The sequence below is a fragment of the Nycticebus coucang genome, chromosome 11 (genome assembly GCF_027406575.1).
Source record: "Nycticebus coucang isolate mNycCou1 chromosome 11, mNycCou1.pri, whole genome shotgun sequence".
Taxonomy (NCBI): domain Eukaryota; kingdom Metazoa; phylum Chordata; class Mammalia; order Primates; family Lorisidae; genus Nycticebus; species Nycticebus coucang.
In genome coordinates this window covers 58,925,337-58,949,358 of record NC_069790.1, presented here as the reverse complement: position 1 = coordinate 58,949,358, position 24,022 = coordinate 58,925,337, and the positions used below count along the sequence as shown (strand labels likewise).

Sequence of the window (24,022 nt, the reverse complement as noted above, 5' to 3'; positions counted from 1 at the left end):
GAGGAGGTTTTGAGAATTAGTCTCACAAGCTATATTCACACGGAATGACATATTTATCAGTCTTACATAGATACGAAGACTCATTCCAGAAGAGCTTTACTAGTAGATATGAGAAATAAATTGAAAATAAAGTCTCATGTTTCATATAGTATTTGGATATCTTCAGATGATTTTTAGTGTTTTGATTTACATCTAGTTCATAATTTACAAAGTGTGTGTATAGTGTAAAAATCTTTGTATTGAAAACTTTTGCTTTGTCAGTGGTGACTTCCGTAGTTAAAAAAATCTAAACATTAAACTGATTTTTAAAGATAATGTTAGATTGGGGCGGCGCCTGTGGCTCAACGGGTAGGGCGCCGGTCCCATATGCCGGAGGTGGTGGGTTCAAGCCCAGCCCCGGCCAAAAAAAAAAAAAAAAAAAAAAGATAATGTTAGATTGTATTTGGTAAGATATTATTTTCAATTCTTAGTCTCAGAGAAACCTTTTTTTTTTTTTGGTTTGTTTGAGCCACTCACAGATGTTACTTAACATACCTTGGTCCTTATGACCTTCCTGATTCTTAGTTAAAAAAAAAAAAAAATTAACTGCCTTACTATGTATTTCCAGGTTTTGGATGACACCTTTTTCCTCATTAAAATTAGGGTTTGCTTTTTAAACTGCTACAGAACTTTCTAGAAATTAGATTTTAAAATTTAATGCTGTCAGTTATTGGATAACATAGGCCTTCATGCATTTGTTACTTTTCAAGCCACCATAGGAAGCAAATGATAATCTAGAAATAATTTACACTGTATATTGCAAGTTGTTATTTTTCTGTCAACCACTTTATAATATACGCTAGTGGCTTTGGTGTTTTATTCTGAAAAATATTGCTGTTTCATTAAAGAAGACAGATGTCTTTAATATTTTTCCCCGAAAAACCTCCTTTCAGCAGTTGATTTGGAGCTGTTGTTTAATTTGTAACTTCACATTGTTGACAGATTGTCGTTTGAAGTAGACTCAGGAGATGTAGCTCCACCTGTCTCTCTGGAAACAGTTATTTTACTTGGCACAGGAACCAAGCACGGTGCAGAGTTGGGTGTGTTATTAAGGGTGTGGCTTTTGCTTGCTTTCTTTAAAATTGATCATATTCCTACAGTTCCTTCATCCAATGCAGTGACAATTTTGAGTTTTCAATATGAAAATTAATTATTCCCATGAAGACTGTGCTGTAAGCAAGGGATATAGGAGGTGGCTGCTGACACATCTGAAATAAGTTTTGTTAGCTACTCTTTTGTATTTCTGTGGCACTGCCACTTCTGAGAGAATTGATTTCCTTTCCTCTTCCTTTTCTAGGGTGTACACTCAAACTTGTGAAAGTGAAATACGTGTGTTTACTCTTAGTTGTAGATTAAAGTTCAAGCTCATTATCATATATAGGTAGATAGAAGAATTATGAATTCAGTTAACTTGATTTTCCTTGAATGGAAATTGGACAAGATTCTTCAGTGCTTTGGGTAATTTCCCCCCTTTATTTAGATTAAATTTTAAAATATTTCCCTCAAATATTAGACTTTACATTTGACACATTTACCAAAAAGGATTAGAGAATGGGCTCAATCATTATTGGAGAGACCAGTCTGAGGGGAGTTTCTGTGCACAATTCTAAAAATGCTTAAATATTTTAGTTCCTTTTTCAAAGTGACTTGGTGAGGGAGAATAGTAATTTTCAGACTCTGTTCATTTCAGACAACCTCAGACCTTTTTTTTAAATTTCTTTTCCAGATAACTTACTTTTATCCTTATTTCATTTCAGTAAATCCTTTTTTTTTTTTTTGAGACAGAGCCTCAAGCCGTCACGCTGGGTAGAGTGCCTTGGCATTACAGCTCACAGCAACCTCCAACTCCTGGGCTTAAGTGATTCTCTTGCTTCAGCCTCTCAAGTAGCTGGGTCTACAGGTGCCTGCCACAACACCCGGCTATTTTTTAGTTGTAGTTGTCATTTTTGTTTGGCAGCTCTGGTGTATGTGGCTGGCACCTTAGCTGCTTGAGCTACAGGCACCGAGCCTATTTCAGTAAATCTTTATTGAGTACCTACTATATGTGCCAGGCACTGTGTTACAGGTTATAGAACTACAAGGATAAGTAAGTCAAGATTCTTTTCCTTACTGAGTTTACCAGTCTAGATATTGACTGTGAGTCCATCTGTATGCCTTCACAAAAATTGCTAATAGGTTTTTACATTACTTATTGTAGGGTTGGTCCACGTCCTTTCTATAAGAATAAACTTAATAAATACCATTTATTGAACATTTAATTTGTGCTTGCAACCATGTTAAGTGCTTTGTATATATGATCTCATTTAATTTTTAGAACCAATCCTCAGAAGTATTTTATCTTCATTTAAAAACCATACAGATCCTGGTTTATAGTCTTGATTTTTTTTTTTTTTTACTTGTAACATGCTAAAAAAGATTTGATCTATACTCCTTAAGGGAAAAGAGTTGTAATGTAGTCATAAGAGTTTTAAATTCTCTAATAGTGCTTTGAGAGGAAAAATCCTAATTTCATAAGATACTGGTATTTTTTGTGTTCTAAAATATGTATTATACACTATTAAAATGTAGTTTTCAGTTGTTTAAAATTTTGAAAAGGCATAGTTGTGAAGTTCATTATGGTTAACTGAACAGATTTTCAGGCATATAAAACTATTTTTAAGTTCAGCAGTGGGATTAAGAGCCTAAAATGTACTAAAAATTTTTAAATGTATGTATTCTTTAGGAAGGGTAGGATATTAAGCCATGTGAAATCTATTTAGCTTTTTAAAATTTTGAGTTTAATTTTGGCAACTATCTAACTGCTGTTGAGAGTTTTGGTTTCTGCAATGAAAAATGTGTTCGTTCAGATTTGAAAATGATCTTACTCATCTATTCTTTGTAGGATATATACTTTATCGGCAATTTGACATAGTTCAATGTAATAATTTTTTAGACACTCTAACATTTTGCCTCATTTGTATCCTAAATCTTTTATTGTGTGTGTGTTTTTAAATACTTAACAGGTTGTTGTTCTTGAGTCAAATGCCGTTTGGTTACACTGGTTATACACTCTTCTGTTTATAGGCCTGTTAAGCACATAACTAATACTCTTAGGGTTCCTAAGAAAGGTAATCCTTGATGTTTTTCTAACTTCTGTCTGATATATATGTATTTTAACTTGACATAGTCCTTCCCTTTTAGTGTAGCAAAATCCTTGGTTCTCAAGTCATTGTATTTTTCTGATTTGAACAATATTTAGGGTATAATTGTTGAAGAGCGTAACAATGACTAAATTGTAAATGTGTTAGTGCTGGGACTACAAAGATGAATGAGTCAGGATTCTTTTCCTTATGGAGCTGTTAAATGCCCATTTAAAATCTGTGAAGAGAAAGGAAATTCCATTTGAAACATTGAGATGCTCTTCTTTCTCCAGACAGGCAGAAAAACATTGCCCTCCTTGTTAATGTATCCTTTCAGAGCATGATAAAAATGGCAAAAAGAAGTATGTAAGTCAACTTATTAGGCCAAGGCTTTGATTCTGTTTCCTGGCCTTAAACAATAGCTGATTCACATTTGCTCATCACTAGATGTTCTACATCACAGCTTTATTTCAGATTAAAAAAATATATTTTGAAATAATTTCAAACTTACAGAAAAAATGCCAGAAAAGAAAAAAGGAACTCTTGTATCCTTTTCACCCAGATTTTCCTCATTGATAATGTTTTACTGCCTTTCTTTCATTGCCTGTTTTCCTCTTTCTGTCTCCATATGTATGTATCTATTTATGTGTACATATAAATACCCATACCTGTTATCAGTCTTTTCTGAAACATTTTCGAGCAAATGGCAGGCATGGTGTCCCATCACCCCTAAGTACTGTAGTTTCTGTTTATTAAAAATAAGGTGCACTCTGGGCGGCGCCTGTGGCTCAGGGGAGTGGAACGCCGGTCCCATGTGCCCGAGGTGGCGGGTTCAGACCTAGCCTCGGCCAAAAACTGCAAAAAAAAAAAAAAAAAAAGAAATAAGGCACTCTCTACCAACATACAACTTTGCAAGTCAGAAAATCAGTACAGGTACAAATCTAGTTTAAAGAACTTACACAAATTCCATCTACATCCCAGTAATATCTCTTTCTGGTCCACTATCCTATTTAGGAACACATGTTACATTTAGTTGTCATGTCCTTTTAGACTTCTTCAGCCTCAGTTTTTCAAATCTTTCGTGTCCTTGACAATTTTAGAAAGTACAAGCCCTATATTCTTTAGGATGACCCTCATCCTAGATCTCTATGATGTTTCTTCCTGATCCCAATCAGGTCATGCATTCTTGGCAGGAATACCACAGAAATGGTGCTGTGCCCTCTCAGTGCATTGTATCCGGAGACATGCGATGTCAAACCATCATGCCACTCTCTAGTAATGATGTTAACAAGATCACATTTGTATCCATTAGTAATTGATTAGAATTGTGGAGATGTATTCCAAGATTATGCTAGTATTGTTTCTCATCAGACTGCCACTCAGTGGCTTTAGTGCAGTGATTCTCAACTTTCCTAATGCCGCGGCCCTTTAACACAGTTCCTGTGGGTCGCGAACCACTGCTTTAGTGGATGTCATTGATGACTCCCACCTTAATTATTACTTTTATGATGATTGCCAGATGATATTTCTTTAGTTCCATTATTCCTTCTATGGATATTAGTATTTAATTATAAGGTAGTATTTTTTCTCCCCCATTTATTAATTAAAACAGTAAAGAAGCAATAGATTTTGATTTCATCCAATGTCCTGTGATTTGTTGCTATTATTAGTTTTGCTTTTTAATTTGTCCCTGATTTAGCCATTGGGAGCCTCTTCAAGCTGCAAGCTGGCTCCTGTGCCCATTTATCATGCTCCTATCTCATTCGTTGTGCATTTCCTTAGAACTTTCTGGCAGAACGAGCTGTTCCTGGTTTATCTTGTGCCTTGCCTGCTCTCCTGTAGAATCAGCCATTTCTCCAAGGAGCACTCTTTTTGTTTTTGTGTTTTTGTAAAAGATATTATTTAAAAATGATATTATTTAAAAATGAAATGAAGGAATGAGCACACCAAGCCAGGTGTGCTCATTCCTTCTTGGGTGTCATTGCTTCCAAGCCCTTTTGGTGGACAGAATTAAGATGAGTGTATGGTTTGTATACATACATATATACAACATATACATATAATTCTCTGTGTGTATGTATCATAAAATCATAGGGTTATTTCTGTAGTTCCAGTTTCAGTCCGGTACCCTAGGGTTTTTTCTAGCCTTGCCCCTTTCAGTGTTTATGAATGCCTTGTTTGGCAGTAAGAAACTTGTCTTCTCGTTAGCCTCAATATATTTATTATTTGCTCCATTTTACTTATTTGCTTACTTAGTTGCCATTCTCCCTGCAGACCATCTCCTATCTGCATCTGCCCCTATCACCGTGCATCCCTGACTGCTGGTCCTGCTGACCTGTGCTTCTTTGTGGGTCCACAACCCTCACTGGGCCCGTGACTCTTTGTAGCTCCATATCCCTTCACAGCATCCATTGTCCTTGGGATAATTGGCTCACACCTCTGCTCACCTTACCTGCGTGCAGTCATTGCCCTGCATTCTCAGCCCTGCATTCTCAGTCCTGCATTCTCATATCCCAGTATTTAGTTAATTTTTATAGTTTTTGGCTGGGGCGGGTTTGAATCTGCCACCTCTGGTATATGGGGCTGGTGCCCTACTCCTTGAGCCACAGGCACCACCCCTAGATAATTTTTAAATACAAAGAATTTACAAACAAACGTGATAAAATATATATGCAATTTCCCCCATCATAAATGGTAACATACTATCTTGAATGGTCTGTACTTTGTTTTTTTCACCTAACATCTTGAAAAACTTTTCAGGAATACATAAAGCAACACCTCATTCTTTTTAACAACTTAGTATTTCATTGTATATAATATACATCCAGACACACACACATACCCGCACACACACCTACACTTACCTACTTGTACTATGTTTAATGATCATAAATTTCTCCTATCCTGGTATGCATTCTTCTTTGCATTGTGCCCTTGTTGCTGCTTCTATCTAGAAGTGGAATCTATTCTCCATCTCTTGAGTCTTGACTGGCCTTATGACTTAATTTGATCAATGAATATGGTAAAAATGATCTGTGAGTTCTGGAGCTAACTCTGTAAAGTCTTCCTAGAATGCTTTCCTGCAGCTGCCTGTAAGGAAGCTGGTCTAGCTTATAGGAGGATAAGGTGTGTCTTAGAGGAGAACAAAAATGCCCCAGCCCTTAGCCAGCACCAACCAGCAGATGAAAGGTCCTGGATCTGCTAGCCCAACTGACCCATTAGCTAAATCTGCCCTTAGAATAACCACAGAAGAAACCAGCAGAGAAACTGCCAAGTAAACCTACAGAGTTGTAACAAATAACAACACTGGGTGGCGCCTGTGGCTCAGTGGGTAGGGCGCCGGCCCCATATACCGAGGGTGGCAGGTTCAAACCTGGCCCCGGCCAAACTGCAACCAAGAAATAGCCGGGCGTTGTGGCGGGTGCCTGTAGTCCCAGCTACTCGGCAGGCTGAGGCAAGAGAATCGCTTGGGCCCAGGAGTTGGAGGTTGCTGTGAGTTGTGTGATGCCACAGCACTCTACCGAGGGCCATAAAGTGAGACTCTGTCTCTACAAAAAAAAAAAAAAAAAAAAAGAAATAACAACATTAAGTTTGCAGTGATTTGTTCTATGTAGCAATAATAAAACCATAACTATTCATTTTGGACATCTGGGTTGTCTCTAGTCTTCTATTATGAATAACATTGCAATGAATATCTTTATGCATAGTATATAATGATTTAATTTTAATAGATAATGCCAAATGATTTTCCAGGAATGTTGATACAGTTCTTACTGTCACCATTAATGTCTGAGAATAAATGTTTCGAATGCTTTTCTTTTTTTCTTTTTTTTTTTTTTTTTTTTGCAGTTTCTGGCCGGGGCTGGGTTTGAACCTGCCACCTCTGGCATATGGGGCTGGTGCCCTACTCCTTTGAGCCACAGGCGCCGCCTTTGAATGCTTTTTTTTGATAATAAAACGAACAAAGAAGTAGCTTCTTGTGGTGCTTAATTCTGCAATTCCTTAACTACTTATGAGGCAGAGCATCTTTTGATGTATTTATTTGTCAGTTTGATTTTCAGGTCTATGAATTGCTTATTCATACCCTCGTTTATTCTTTTCCTTTTGGATTTTTTCTTACCAGTTTGTTGGGGTTCTTTGATATACTTATTATATCCATAAGTATATGGATATAATCCTTTAACTTTCTTTGCAAATATGTTTTGTTAGTGTTTTGGGTTTTTTTCTTAGTTTGTGTTATCAATTACCATAAATTTTTCTTTTGGCATATTATGTAATCATCTATGTATTTTTCCCTGTGACTTCTTTTTTTTTTTTTTTTTTTTTTTTTTTTGTGGTTTTTGGCCGGGGCTGGGTTTGAACCGGCCACCTCCGGCATATGGGACCGGCGCCCTACTCCTTGAGCCACAGGGGCCGCCCTTCCCTGTGACTTCTAATGTTCTTACCTTAAGAGTGTTTCTCTCCTATCTAGATTTTACAAACTTTTTTCTAAATTTTCTTCTAACTTTCCTATCAAATAGGAATGTTGTTCAGATGCCACAGAAGTAAAAACAAATAAGGGGGATTCTTTTTCTCAAGTTATGAGAAGGTAGAGGTAGAATGCCTAGAGCTGGTATGGTGGCTCTACAATGCCATCAGGATGCAGGCTCATTTGTCTTTCTGTTTAGTCATCCAGGCTTGTCACCTTATGTTTCAGAGACGGCATCCTGGGCTGAGCAGCAGCTTCTTTCTGTTCTTTCACCATCCACATTTTTGTTTTAACTGTGGGTAATACCCCCTTTAGTGACTGTAACCTCTGGGGATGAGGCCCAGATAAAACATGCCCCCTAGAATAACAAGTTCTTGTGAAATATTTTTTTTTGTTCTTTAAAACAAATAATATTGATTTTCCTTTCTGTGCCATAATAAATGTGTCTGCAGAATAAGGCCCCAGAAAATTTTTTGCCTTTAACCTATTGGGCTGCCATGTTTAAAGAAATTTTTATTTCAAACTTATTAACAAGCAAACAGGGAGATAAACATGATTATATTCTCCAATTAGGAAACCAAGATTGCTGGGAACACAGGACTTTATCATTACAGGCAATCCCCAAGTTACAAGCATCTGACTTAACGTACAATTCGCTTTTATGAAAGAAGGCTATTATAGTAAGTCCCTGAATTAAGTTCCTGAGTTACAAACATCTAACTGATGTACATATGACTCACACTTATGATTGGAGGCTATTACGGGTACCTATTCCTGTTGATATATACAAATTCAACTTAAGAACAAACCTACAGAATCTATCCGTTTTGTAACCTGGGGACTGCCTTTATGTTTAATAAATAATAGTCAGTAAAGTTTTGTGTGCTAGTTACTATGGTAAGCAATGGGTATAAAACTGAAAATGGTGTGATCCTTTTCCTTAAGGGATTTACCAGATAGCTGGGGAAGTAGATAAACACGTAATTATAATTTTCAGAGGTAAGCTATCAAGTTAAGGAGGCAGGCCATCTAAGTAGGGATTGGGGGAGCTATGATTAGGGAACTTTAGATAGAGAAAATGACTTACAAGCTGAAGCACCAGTAACTAGTAGGAGTTATCTTTGGGGGGAGGAACTCGTAAGGGAAAGGAAGAACATTCTAGAAGCTTTAGTAGTTCAGTGGACAGGGCTAAGTTGTAAGAACTAGGCTGTGAAGGGATAGTCTTGGCAGAGACTTTTCTTTAGAGCCAGGAACTTTCAGAAAGTTTTAAAATGGAATTGGACAACATCACATCTGCCTTTTAAAGTTAATCTGGTTGTACTAGAGAAAATGCAGTTGAGGGTAGAATGTGGAAGCAAGGGCACCTATTACATTTATCAGATACATTAAAGAATATTCCAGTATTAGTTAAATATTTATTGAGAACCTGTGTAAATGCGGAGGAATACAGAGATGTGTAAAATAATGTAGTTTCTATTTTCAAGGAGTTTGTATTTTAAAATAAGGGCTAGATATCAACAGTACAAGACAGTGTACTAATATTATGACTTTTATAAAATGAGAGCAAGAAAGGGCTAACTTAAGACATAACTTTAAAAGATTTTCACAACTCTAATGCTCAGATTGTTCCTATGTATGAGTATATTGCACTCCCTTCCACAGCACTTATTTCCTCTTAATTTATATTATCTGTATGTTGCTTTAGAACCCTTGTAAGATTAGAGTACAGTTAAAATGGTTTTCAGGTTGGCACACAAAGTATCAAAAGAGCTCCACGGTGTCAGATAGAGTATATAAGCAAGAAGACAAATGTTGGTCAGAAAAATTGTCGCAAAGAAGCAGTTGTGAATAGTCTTGACATTAGTTTCTGGAAAATGTAGTGTTGAACTGATAGGACAGTAGGGGATAAGATATGCCATTTTGTTAGATAGACGGAGAGCATTCTCACTAACGTTAAGGTTATTTTTATCATATTTAACATACAAAGCAAGGAATGAAGAAAGGGCACGTACTCTTGCCAATAAATACATGTAAAAAAGGCACTGATACTTTTTGGTGATATATTTGTTTTTATTTACAGAAAGCAGTTGTAAAAATAAAGATTATCCAATCTCTCAGTCATTCTAACACCTTCATTAAATCAATTAAAGTAGCTGTTTAAACTCAGGCCATGTAAAAATAGCTAGAGATAATTTATTCTTTGGTCTTTCTTAACTTTTAATGGAAGCGTGTGTGTTTGCCTTGTGACCAGCGTGGCCACTTTTTCTTACTTCAGTGTTGCTGCATTTGGATAAATAATCTGAGAGTCTTACTTGCTCCAAATGTGATTTGTCATCCACAGAATTACCTTAAAAGTTGGAATATGATATTCTGAGGGGAACAACATTACTTTTTGTATAAAATAGGGAGGACTAAGGGAGAATAAAGGTTGGGCTGATAATTTGATATAGAATAATGGAGAATGAGGAGAAATAATTTGATATAGAATGATGGAGAATGAGGAGAAATAGGGAGACTCATAGGAGGGGGACATTACTGTTTTTTAACTGTTCAGGACCTCTGAATATTAGTTAAATGTCAGATGCATGAAGCAAGAGAAAGTGAAAAATAAGGTTCCAGTGTTCAAGGATTTTGTAGTCTAGTAGACTTTTCTTTCTTTCTTTCTTTCTTTTTTTTGAGGCAGTCACACTATGTTGCCCTCAGTAGAGTGCTGTGGCATCACAGCTCACAGCAACCTCAAACTCTTGGGCTTAAGTGATTCTCTTGCCTCAGCCCCCCAAGTAGCTGGGACTACAGGCGCTGTCACAACACCCAACTATTGTAGTCTAGTAGCCTTTTCAACTGAAATTCCTTGACGGAATTGAACCTTAATGCTCTAAGCCAGCGGTTCTCAACCTATGGGTTGTGACCTCTTTGGGGTTCGAACAACCCTTTCACAGGGGTTGCCTAAGACCATCCTGCATATTTATATTATGATTTATAACAGTGCAAAATTACAGTTATGAAGTAGCAACGAAAATAATTTTATGGTTGGGGGTCACCACAACATGAGGAACTGTATTAAAGAGTTGCCGCATTAGGAAGGTTGAAAACCACTGCTCTAAGCCATAGGTTCTCAAAGTTTAGCATGTATCAGAATCATCAGGAATGTTTGTTAATGTACAGATTGCTGGATCCGAACTCCAAAGTTTCTAATTCAGTAAGTTTGGGTAAGGCCTGAAGGTGTTATTTCTAACAAGATTCCAGGTGCTGCTGGTATTGCCGTTAATCTGTAGAATGAAATTAATTTATTTCTCACCTATGCTTCTAGAATGATACTAGTTGTATATAATCATTGGGAGAATTTTAGAAATAGTTCCTGAAATCATTTTTCTGTGTTTTATGCTTTAGATGAGGAACTCTGATGGTTTAGAAAGCTTTGGGTGGGGGTGGGGGGTTTAAAAAATGAATGAAATTGACTATAATTCCAAACCTAGGTCATAAGAGAAGGGAAAAACAAACTTGGATGGACATAGGAAAATTAATCTAGCAGTCAGGTGCAGGTTGAGTTGGAGTGGGGTAAGATGTTGCAGGTCTGTTTACTCAGGAGGTTCTCTTAACCATCTGCCATCTAGATTATGGTTTTAAAGGGATCTCTCCACTTGGAATTTTTTGCCCTTAGACCTAGATAGCGTCAACAACACATCAAGGACCAGGTTTTTTTTGTTTGTTTGTTTTTGTGTTTTTGAGACAGAGTCTCACTTTTTCACCCTCAGTAGGTTGCTGTGGCATCACAGCTCATAGCAACCTCAAACTCTTGGCCCCTAGCGATTCTCTTGCCTCAGCCTCCCAAGTAGGTGGGACTACAGGTGCCCACCTATTTTTTTAGAGACAAGATCTCACTCTGACTTAGGCTGGTCTCAAACTCCAGACTTCAGGCAATCCACCCTCAACTCACAGGTTCAACGTCCTCAGCCTCCCAGAGTGCTAGGATTACAGGTGTGAGCCAACGCACTTGGCCTTAAGGACCAGTTTTAAATGTAGCACATAGTGTAATGTCCAGGTACAGTTTGTAACCTAAAAGTTGTGTAGTTAAGATTTGACTTTCTTACCATCTTCCTTATCCATACCCTTTATTCATTGGTATAGTTTGTGCATACTTCTGCTTCCCTAGTTGGATTTCTGGCTTCTAATTTTTTGTCATATTCCACATGTATATATTAAATAATTTAAAATTCAGTAGTCTAGATAGGCAGGAAAAAAATCCTAGCATTTTAAAATTAGAAAAATACATGTGACATATATCAGCAAGTTTATATCTTTGTAAACTTTGTGTAAGCAATTTAATACCATCTATACATTATCAATCCCCAGATTGTATCTCCAGCTTAGACTTCACACTTCAGCTTCAGGCATGTTTATCCTTTTGTCACAGGCTTCTCAGATGTAATTTGTTCACATACAAGCAGGTCTCCTCTCACACTCAAACCTCCTACAATCGTCCCCTCTTGGTACTGGTAGCCTCATCCTTCCAGGTGCTCAGACCAAGACATTGGAGTCATTCTTATCTTTTCCTTCTGTCTCACTTGCTTGTTTCAGTCTGTCAGCTAATTCTGTCTGCTTCTACCTTCAGAGTACTTCCAGAATCTGATTAAGTATTCAACACCTCCACTACTTCCTCTTTTACTTGAATTAGTGTACCTACTTCCTAGATGGTCTCCTTGCTTCAGGCCTTTCCGATCCTATTAAATATGTCAGGTCATTTCATTCTTCTGCTAAAAATGCTCCAGTGTCTTCCCTTTTCAGCCGGAGTAAAAGTGTAGTGATTTATAGTGACTTTGAAGACCCTACGGAAACAGTTTGCCTGCCTCCATTACTTCTCTTGAATTCGTACACTACTACTTTCTTCCCCATTCTCTATACTGCAGTAACACTGGCTTCCTTTCTGTTTGCTGGGCACATAGGACATACTTCTTTCTGTACTGGCTGTTTCCTCTGCCCAAAATACTCTATCTTCCAGGTAACACATGGCTTACTACCTCACTTCCTTCAGTTCTTTATTCACATGTCATTTTGGTAAGCCTCGTCTAACTACCTTGTTTAAACATTATGCCAACACATATTCTCTCTTTCCTGGCCTTATTTTTAAAAATAACACCATATACATAGTACTATTGAACATAGAGCATAAACTCCATTGGAATAGTGATTTTAGTTTATTTTATTCCTGCTGTATTTCCCTACACCTAGCATAATGTGTGGCATATGATAGGGGCTTGATAAATATTTGTTGCATGAATTTATTATTTGATTTGCCTACAGTACTTTTCTCTGAGAAGTACACCTGAAAATCCTATGATTCTAATGTAGGCTACTAATCATTGACTTCCAACATTTATTCTTCTTCTAAAATCAATACATTCGGATGACACCTTTGGCCTAGTGAATAGAGTGCCGGTCCCATATACTGAAGGTGGCAGGTTCGAACCTGGCCCTGGCCAAACGGCAATAAAAAATACCTGGGTGTTGTGGCAGGTGCCTGTAGTCCCAGCTACTTGGGAGGCTGAGGCAAGAGAATCACTGAAGCCCAAGAGCTGGAGGTTGCTGTGAGCTGTGATGCCACAGGACTCTACCGACCATGATAAACTGAGACTCTATCTCTAAAAAAAAAAGGTAAGATCAATATATTCTATACCTCTTCTGTTTGGATTTGAAATTTGTTTGAGGGTTCCCCCCGCCCCCCTCCCCCATTTTCAGCAAAATACTTCCCCTGGCATAAATTGTAGGGTTTTTTTTTTTTGTTTGTTTGTTTGTTTGTTTTTGTAGAGACACTTACTTTGTTGCCCTCGGTAGAGTGTCATGGCATCACACAGCTCACAGCAACCTCCAGCTCTTGGGCTTTGGCGATTCTCTTGACCCAGCCTCCCAAGTAGCTAGGATTACAGGCACCCGCCACAACGCCTCGGCTGTTTTCTTTGTTGCAATTTGGCCGGGGCCAGGTTTGAACCCACCACCCTCCATATATGGGGCCCGTGCCCTACTCACCGAGCCACAAGCGCCACCCCATGAATTGCAGTTTTTAAGTTAATGTATTAAGTTGAATAATAATTATTCTTTAATACTCTAAGTATATAAATTATTAATTGCTATCATTGTTGTGTTTGTTAACAGTTGTAATAATATTTTGGTATGTATCTTACTTTTGGATGACTTTACATCATGATTTATAACTTTAAACCATAGCTTTTTTATATTCTCCAAAAAAATGTTTATACCTAAATATTTCCATTAAGTGGATTAAAAGTATTGGTCCTATTTTTTTTTTTTTTTTTTTGAGACAGAGTCTCATTTTGTCACCCTCGGTAGAGTGCTGGCATCATAGCTCACAGCAACCTCAAACTTTTGGGTGCAAATGATTCTCTTACCTCGGCCTCTTGAGTAGCTGGGACTGTAGGCGCCTGCCACAATGTCTGCTATTTTTAGAGACCTTGCTCTTGCTTAGGCTGGTCTTAAACCTGTGAACTCAGGCATTCCACCCACTTCAGCCTTCCAGAGTGCTAGGATTATAGGCGTGAGCCACTGCACCGGGCCCTATTTTGGTTTTTGAGGGTTTTGTAGATTTTAGTATTTTGAGGTAGCCTTATAAGTACCTTATTTGGAGTAGTTAGGTCCCACAGAAGCATCTTATTCTCTTACTGTGTTTCTCTTGGCATAACAAGACTTTTATTTTATGTACTTGATGTGGAAGTCATATACTTTACATTTTTCATTTTAGGTATTATACCCTATTGTCAGATCATGGTTTGAATTAGGTCCTAACTTTTCAGTTGCAAAGAGTCACTGTAGCACTTAAGTTCATTTCTGCTATCATTTCTTAAGGATGGCAGAAAGCATAATGGCTCAAGTCTCAGTTCTTTTCTAGGTGTTCCAAGCTATTATATGCTGTCCTTTTTTTAAAAAAAATTATTTATTTTTATTGTTAAATCATAGCTGTGTACATTAGTGCAATCAAGGGGTACAATGTGCAGGTTTCATATACAATCTGAAATATTCTCATCAAACTGTTCAACGTAGCCTTCGTGGCATTTTCTTAGTTACTGTTTGTAGGCATTTGTATTCTGCATTTAGTAAGTTTCGCCTGCACCCATTCTAAGATGCACTGTAGATGTGGCCCCACATCTACCCTTCCTGCACCAAAACCTCCCCCCTCCCTTCCCCTTCCTTGGTCCTTTCCCCATATTCTTGTGCTGTAGTCCGGTTATAGCCTTCATGTGAAAGCTATAATTTAGCTTCATAGTAGAGCTGAGTACATTGGATACTTTTTCTTCCACTCCTGAGATACTTTGCTAAGAAGAATACGTTCCAGTTCCATCCATGTAAACATGAAAGAGGTAAAGTCTCCATTTTTCTTTTGATATACATGTACCATAATTTGCTAGTCCATTTGTGGGTCGATGGACACTTGGGCTTCTTCCATGACTTAGCAATTATGAATTGGGCTGCATTAAACATTCTGGTACAGATGTCTTTGTTATATTGTGATTTTTGGTCTTCTGGGTATAAACCTAGTAAAGGAATTATACGATCAAATGGCAGGTCTATTTTTAGGTCTCTAAGTATTCTCCAAACATCCTTCCAGAAGGAAGGAACATATTAGTGTGCATTCCCACCACCAGTGTAGAAGTGTGCCCTTTTCTCCACATCCACGCCAACATCTCTGGTTTGGGGATTTTGTTATGTGGGCTACTCTTACTAGGGTTAGGTGATATCTCAAAGTAGTTTTGATTTGCATTTCTCTGATGATTAAGGATGATGAGCTTTTTTTCATGTGTTTGTAGATAGTGCGTCTGTCTTCTTTAGAGAAGTTTCTCTTCAAGTCCCTTGCCCACCCTGAGATGGGTCACGTGTTCTTTTCTTGCTAATATGTTTGAGTTCCCTGTGGATTCTGGTTATTAGACCTTTATAACCTGCAAATATTTTCTCCCATTCTGAGGGCTGTCTGCTTGCTTTACTTACTGTGTTCTTGGTTGTGCAGAAGCTTTTTAGTTTGATCAGGTCCCAGTAGTGTATTTTGGATACTGCTTCAATTGCATGGGGATTCCTCCTCATAAAATATTCATCCAGGCCAATTCCTTCAAGAGTTTTCCCTGCACATTCTTCAAGTATTTTTATAGTTTCATGTCTTAAGTTTAAATCTTTTACCCAGTGAGAGTCTATCTTAGTTAATGCTGAAAGGTGTGGGTCTAGTTTCAATCTTCTACAGGTTGCCAGCCAGTTTACCCAGCACCATTTGTTAAATAGAGAATCTTTTCCCCACTGAATGTTTTTAATTGGCTTGTCAAAGATCAAATAATGGTAAGTAGCTGGATTCATCTCTTGGTTCTCTATTCTGTTCCAGACATCTACTTCTCTGCTTTTGTGCCAGTACCATGCTGTTTTGATCACTAGCAATTTATAGTATAGTCTCAGGTCTGGTAGCGTGATTCCTCCTGCTTTGTTTTTATTGCTGAGTAATGTTTTAGCTATTCGAGGTTTTTTCCGATTCCATATAAAATGAAGTATTGTTTTTTCAAAATCTTTAAAATATGACAATGGAGCTTTAATAGGAATTGCATTAAAATTATATATTGCTTTGGGTAGTATGGACATTTTAACAATGTTGATTCTTCCCAGCCATGAGCATGGTATGTTTTTCCATCTGTTAACATCTTCAGCTATTTCTTAAGGTTTCACAGTTCTCTTTGTAGAGATCTTTCACATCCTTTGTCAGGTGTACTCCCAAATATTTCATCTTTTTGGCACTACTGTGAAAAGAATAGAGTCCTTGACTGTTTTTCAGCCTGGTTATTGTTGGTGTATATAAAGGCTACAGATTTCTCGGTGTTGATTTTGTAGCCTGAGACATTGCTGTATTCCTTGATCACTTCTAAAAGTTTTGTAGTAGAATCCCTAGTGTTTTCCAGATATAAGATCATATTATCTGTGATGAGTGAAAGTTTGATCTCTCTGACCCTATGTGGATACCCTTGATCGCCTTTTCTTCCCTAATTGCAATGGCTAAAACTTCCATTACAATGTTAAAGAGCAATGGAGACAATGGGCAACCTTGCCTGGTTCCTGATCTAAGTGGAAATGATTTCAATTTAACTCCATTCAATACGATATTGGCTGTTGGTTTGCTGTAGATGGCCTCTATTAGTTTAAGAAATGTCCCTTCTATACCAATTTTCTTAAGTGTTCTGATCATGAAGGGATGCTGGATATTATCAAAAGCTTTTTCTGCATCAATTGAAAGAATCATATGGTCCTTATTTTTTAGTTTGTTAATGTGCTGAATTACATTTATAGATTTACATATATTGAACCAGCCTTGAGACCCTGGGATAAATCCGACTTGGTCATGGTGTATAATTTTTTTGATGTGTTGTTGGATTCTGTTTGTTAGGATCCTATTCAGTATTTTAGCATCAATATTCATTAGTGATATTTGTCTATAATTTTCTTTTCTTTTGGGGTCTTTCTCTGGTTTGGGGATCAAGGTGATGTTTGCTTCATAGAATGTGTTGGGTAATATTCCTTCTTTTTCTATATTTTGGAAGAGGTTTAGTAGTATAGGTACTAGTTCTTCTTTAAAGGTTTGGTAGAATTCTGACGTAAAGCAATCTGGCCCTGGGCTTTTCTTTTTAGGGAGATTTTGTATAGTTGATGCTATTTCAGAACTTGATATAGGCCTGTTCAACATTTCCAGTTCGTTCTGGCTAAGTCTTGGTAGGTGGCGTACTTCCAGGTGTTGGTCAATTTCTTTCAGATTTTCATATTTCTGAGAGTAGAGTATCTTGTAGTATTCGTTAAGAATTTTTGGAATTTCTGAGGGGTCTGTTGTTATTTCATCTTTACCATTTCTGATTGATGAAATTAGAGATTTTACTCTTTCTTTCCTGATTAGGTTGGCCAGAGGTTTATCTATTTTATTGATCTGATCAGAAAACCAACTTTTGGATTTATTGATCTGTTGTATAATTCTTTTGTTTTCAATTTCATTTAGTTCTGCTCTGATTTCGGTTATTTCTTTTCTTCTGCTGGGTTTGGGGTTGGAGTGTTCTTCCTTCTCCAGTTGCTTGAGATGTCCCATTAAGTTATTAACTTCCTCTCTTTCCATTTTCTTGAGGAAGGCTTGCAGTGCTAAAAATTTCCCTCTTAGGACTGCCTTTGCAGTATCCCAGATGTTCTGCTAATTCGTGTCTTGATGTTTTTTTTCCAAAAATTTGGTGATTTCCTTCTTATAATCTCTTCTATAATCCATCTATCCTTCAGCATAACGTTTAGCTTCCATGTTCTTGTATGTATATGCAGGTTCCTGTTGTTATTGAGTTCAACTTTTATTCCATGATGGTCTGAGAAGATGCAAGGAATAATTTCTGTTTTTTTCAATTTGCTGAGGTTAGATTTGTGGCCTAGGAGGTGGTCAATTTTGGAGTATGTTCTGTGGGCTGATGAGAAGAATGTGTATTCAGTTTTGTTGGGATGAAATGTTCTGTAGATGTCTGTTAAGTCCAGATGTTGAATGGTTGAGTTTAAATCTAAAATTTCTTTGCTTAGCTTCTTTTTGGAGGATCTATCCAGCACTGCTAAAAGGGTGTTAAAAATCTCCAACTACTATGGAACTGGAGGAAATCGAGTTGCTCATGTCTGTTAGAGTTTCTCTTATAAATTGAGGTGCATTGTGGTTGGGTGCATAAATATTAATAATAGAGATCTCATCATATTGAGTATTACTTTTAACAAATATGACGTGTCCATCCTTATCCTTAATTATTTTGGTTGGTTTAAAGCCTATTGCATCTGCGAACAGGATTGCAACGCCTGCTTTTTCTACTTTCCATTTGCCTGGAATATAGATGACCATCCCTTCAACTTGAGTCTATATTTGTCTTTTAATGTAAGATGCGATTCTTGTATGCAGCAGATATCTGGCTTGAGTTTTTGTATCCAGTCAGCCAACCTCCTGCCTCTTTAGAGGACAGTGTAAACCATTCACATTGAGAATATTGATAAGCCTTTCGAGAGTCCAGTGGACATTTTTAATCCTTTTGTGACTGTGGAATTTGGAATTTTTTTTTTTTTTTTTGTAGAGACAGAGTCTCACTGTACCACCCTCAGGTAGAGTGCCGTGGCGTCACACGGCTCACAGCAACCTCTAACTCTTGGGCTTACGTGATTCTCTTGCCTCAGCCTCCCGAGCAGCTGGGACTACAGGCGCCCGCCACAACGCCCGGCTATTTTTTGGTTGCAGTTTGGCCGGGGCTGGGTCTGAACCCGCCACCCTTGGCATATGGGGCCGGAGCCCTACTCACTGAGCCACAGGCGCCGCCCCAAGGAATTTGGAATTTGATCAAAATTTTCTGGGTGAGTTTACTTTTGTGGTGGAGGATTACGCTGGTCTTTATGGAGGATAGGTCTGAGGATATCCTGGAGAGCAGGTTTACTTAGGACAAATTTCTTCAACATGTGAATGTCATTGAAGTATTTAATTTCTCTGTCATAAATGAAACTCAGTTTAGCTGGGTATAGGATCCTGGGTTGAAAGTTATTTTGTTTTCGGAGATTAAAAGTCGATGACCATCCTCTTCTAGCTTGAAAGGTTTCAGCAGAGAGATCTGCAGTTATTCTAATATTCTTCCCCTTGTAGGTAATGGTTTTCTTTCGTCTGGTGGCTCTCAGAATTTTCTCCTTCATATTAACTGTAGTGAAATTGATTATGATGTGTCTTCGGGATGTCTTATTTGGGTTGAGTCATGCTGGAGTTCTGAAACTGTCTGCTATCTGAATTTCAGAATCTCTTGGCATGTCTGGAAAGTTCTCCTTCATAATCTCATGGATAAGAGACTCTGTGCTTTGTGAAGCCACTTCGTCACTTTTGAGGATCCCTATAAGATGAATACTGGTTTTCTCCGAATTATCCCAGAGCTCTCTGAGAGAGTGATCTGTTTTTGCCCTCCATTTCTCTTCCTCTTTGAGAGTTTGGGAGCATTAGAAAACTCTGTCTTCAATGTCAGAAATCCTTTCTTCTGCTTGCTCCATTCTGTTGCTGAGTGATTCTACTGTGTTTCTCAGATCTTTGAGGGCTGCAACTTCTTGTCTCAATGTGTCAAAATCTTTGGTCATTTGGTCTTTGAATTTGTTGAATTCTTGAGATATCTTTTCGGTTACTGCTTGGAGTTCTAATTCAATCTTATTTGCTATCCAGATTGTGAATTCGATTTCTGACATCTCATCTATTTGTTTGTGCTTGGGTCTTGTGTTGTGTCTGCCCCATTGATCCTTGGAGGAATTGATATACTCTGATTATTCATATTGCCAGAGTTTTTCTGTTGATTTTGCCTCATGATTGTTTTTCACCATTGCCTCTGGCCGTCCTCAGAGTTGGGGAGGTGTCTCTTGAAGATTATATCCCAGTGGGCTCACTCTATTGTTGCTTGATCTTTGGTGGGAGTTGACCCTATGTAGTTCCTCTGGGGCTGCTCTAGCTAGGGAGTTCTGGTTGTGGAAGCAGCTGCAGTGTGTGACATACCCGGATCCAGCAACAGGGTTGGGGGTGGTGTGCATGGTTCTGGGAGTGCCTGGCCTCGAGTGACTTTGGCACAGAAAGCCCGATGCTTCAGCAGTCTCTGGCCAGGAGAAGGACTCTGCGTGGAGGCAAGGAGGGCTCCAGAGGGCACACGGCTACCAGTATCTCTGGCCAGATGAGCGGGCCAGTGTGGAGGCTGGACACAGGATGGAGGATGCAGGGTTGCATGGCTCCCGCAGTTCCTGGTCAGGGCATGTGGGGGCCCAGTTGGTGCAGGGTCGCGGCACAGATCTTATGGAGATGTGGGCAGCGCCAAGCCCAGGAATTTGAGGTTGCTATTATCTGTGACAACATGGCACTCTACCCTGGGCAACAGCCCAAGCCTCCAGAGTGCCAAAACGGTCTCACTCTGCCCCTAACGGTTAAGGTTGTAGGGCAGCTCACTCCCCGCCTTTAGGCTGCTCAGTCGCTAGGTAACTAGGTCCCACCCGATCCTTGCTCTGGGACCCTGATGGTGGAGCTTGCTGGGGCAGTTCTCTCACACAATGGCTCCCTGCAGCCCAGCTCAGTGGCTCTGTCTGGGGCCCCAGCCAATGCCCAAAGTTCTCCGCACTCCTGCTGAAGCTCTCCCCAAGGCAGTTCAACTGAGTGCCAAGTCCAAAAACACCAAAACGGTTCACAGGTAAGGCCTTTCTGGTTTGCAGTCTCACTGCTGCTTGTACTTACGGTTGCTGGCATGATTAGGTCCATCGAACACACGCAACCACTTGCCAGTTTCCCACTGTTTTTGTCCTCCTCTTGGGGTCCAGAAGTCCCTTGCTGACTGCCTGTATCCTCAAAGGGATGATTATAGGCAGATACCACCAGCCAGAGATATCTGGAGTCTTATCTCCCCAGACTCACCGTGCCCAGTTGCCTATTGTCCTTTTATATTTCATTAAGGTATATGAAATATAAAAGTGAATCCAAAAATATTGAGTCAGGTGCATAGAATTCAGGTTCTTTTTCTGATGTTGGAGAGTTTCTAGTCTTGGACTAGGTCTGTGCCCTGAGAATAGGCAATAGACTTGAGGAAGCTCTTAGCCTTAATTATATTTAGTTTCTATGGCAATAGAATGTTCTTAATGCTAAAATTCAATATTAATAGCTAAAGATGTATAAAGAACAAATTAATTAACTCTTTCTTTTAGATGCAAATCAGAACTTGAATGTTAATGTGTATGTTAATGGTAGGGGCTTTGATGAGAAAATAGCGCTGCATGGCTTAAAGCATCCTGTAAGAAATAGGTTCTGAGATATATATATATGTGTGTATACACACACACACACACATATATATATATATATATAAGTTTACCCATTTTGGTGATAAATTAGAGCCAACTTAAATGTAAAGCAGAAACTAAATTATTATTTGTGTATTAGAATTAGATTATTACTTATTATTAAAATATATTCAACCAGTGTGAGCAAGAATGAGGCCCAGCAGACACCTCTATTGCAGTGTGGGAGGGAGCTGCACCATGGCAGACTGAGAATTCTCTAAGTGGGGACTTTCCCAACTGCCCAGGGAGACAGAGAGAGGACCAGAGTGAGAAATTCACACACACAGTTTCTGCTGAGACCTGGAGAGACAGGCACTGTATCAGCTTGTAGTGAGGCAGATAGGTGCTGCCTGGAACCAGAATCTCAAGAGCCTTTTATTAGGATTTTGGGGCATGTACATACAAAGTAAAAAAGTAAAAACTTAACAGTCTTATAACTCAGACAGGTGGTCTTTTGATCAAAGAAGACTGCCTGAAGGACAGTAAAGTATTAAACCAGGGATTAAACAATTCCATCCTAAGGGCTTACTGAGGAATGGTTACAGCCCACAGGCTGGATAGCCACAGCTTGAGGGTAATTGTCAACTGCCTTCTAACTCTACTGCAATCCTGTTTCTGCTAAACTGCTGATTGCTATCTAGATGGTTTTCAGACCCAGACTAGTTTCTTATCTAATCTGCTGAGCATTCCAACCCTCCCCTTGCCACTATAGGCATGCAGAGTACGGGGTACTGAGGCCTGGGGCCATTCTGCCCAAGTTCTCTGGAATATCAGCCTATATTATGCTTGTGCCTACACACCTATAGTCCCAGTTACTCAGAAGGCTAAGGCAGAAGAATTGCTGGAGCCCAGGTGTTTGAGATTGCAGTCAGCTGTGGTAATACCACTACACTCTAGCCTAGGCAACAGGATGAGACCCTGTTCCTCTAAAATAAAATAAAAATATATTCAAGGGATATTTAATTACATAAAGAAATGCTCAAGATAGTTAAGTACAAAAGAAAAGATTCCAACTTTATTGTACAGCACGATCCAGTTCTGCAATAAAAAAGAAGGCCGTATACGTATGTACAATGTAAGGGAAAAGAAGCAGAAAATATCAATATGTTTTTTTTTTTTTTTGTAGAGACAGAGTCTCACTTTATGGCCCTTGGTAGAGTGCCGTGGCCTCACACAGCTCACAGCAACCTCCAACTCATGGGCTTAAGCGATTCTCTTGCCTCAAGCCTCCCAAGTAGCTGGGACTACAGGCGCCCACCACAACGCCCGGCTATTTTTTTTTGGTTGCAGTTTGGCCGGGGCCGGGTTTGAACCCGCCACCCTCGGCATATGGGGCCAGCGCCTTACCGACTGAGCCACAGGTGCCGCCCAATATCAATATGTTAACAGTGACTAATTTAGCATTTAGGGATTACAATGATCTTTTTATTTTCTTCTTTATGCTTTTCTATATATTTTCCAATGTTGATACTATATATAGTTTTATTAAATATTTTTTAAAGAAAGAAGAGTTTGGAAATAGATACAGCCGTGTGATTTTGGACAACTTAATTAGTAATCACAGTGATGATAGCTACATTATACTAGGTACATACTATTTAACAAACATTGTATGTATACCCTTGTTTTATAATATCCCAGAAGGGAAGCTTGCCTAATTATCTACTTTTACATGTTAGACTCAAAGATTTTAAGTAGCTTATAACCTAGTAAGTGGTAGAGCTAGGATTCAAACTGAGAATTTTCTCAATATTCCATAAGGCAGTGGTTTCTCAACCTGTGGGTCATGACCCACAGGAACTATATTAAAGGGCCGCGGCATTAGGAAGGTTGAGAACCACTGCTATAAGGCCTCAAAATGAGTAAACTCCCAAAGTCTGTTTCTCTGTTGTAAAATGCAGGTGAGATTGTATGAGAATGAAATAACAGAAAGTATATATGTGTAAACCATAGGACTAGATTGTCCTGTGTTCATCTCCTAATTAATCTAGACCTTTGGGCTTTTTTAAAATCCACTTTTACACATGTATTCTTAAGCTCTGTTGTTAAATATTTTCTTTAGCAACAATATCTAACAAGTGTAATATCAAACCTGTAAATTGCCTTTCTCTAAAGAAGAGCACAGTTAATCCATTGATTAGAGTTTTGTTCTTTATACTTTTTGTGTTTATCAGGGGTCCTCAAAGTTTTTAAACAGGGGGCAGTTCACTGTTCCTCAGACAGATGGAGGTCCAGACTACAGTTTAAAAAAAAACTATGAACAAATTCCTATGCACACTGCACATATCTTATTTTGAAGTAAAAAAACAAAATGAGAATGAATACAGTCACATCGCCTGTGCCCGTAGGCCATAGTTTGAGACCCCTGGTTTACATAGTTCAATCTATGCAGTCATTTTTAGAAACTTTGTTTAAATAAAGATTAGTGATACTTTGTTAAAAGAGGTAAAGTTTATGTTTCTCGTCTTCCTTAGAACATGTTTTAAGAAACCTAATAGACAGCTTAGCACCCTTAGCTCAGTGG

General features: G+C 38.5%; 1 protein-coding gene across 4 annotated transcripts in view; it reads left to right on the top strand.

The window, feature by feature from the left end:
* The window catches only part of ANKIB1 (ankyrin repeat and IBR domain containing 1), a 192,321-nt gene that overhangs the window by 702 nt on the left and 167,597 nt on the right, over positions 1-24,022 (top strand). The window contains exon 2 of one of the 4 annotated variants that reach the window (XM_053608656.1): positions 20,733-20,855. The exons of 2 other annotated variants lie outside the window; for them this stretch is intronic. The gene's annotated coding sequence lies outside the window, so the exon portion shown is untranslated. Of the gene's footprint in view, positions 1-13,085; positions 13,279-20,732; positions 20,856-24,022 lie in introns of those variants that run through there. One more of the 4 variants, XM_053608657.1, reaches the window with a different exon arrangement.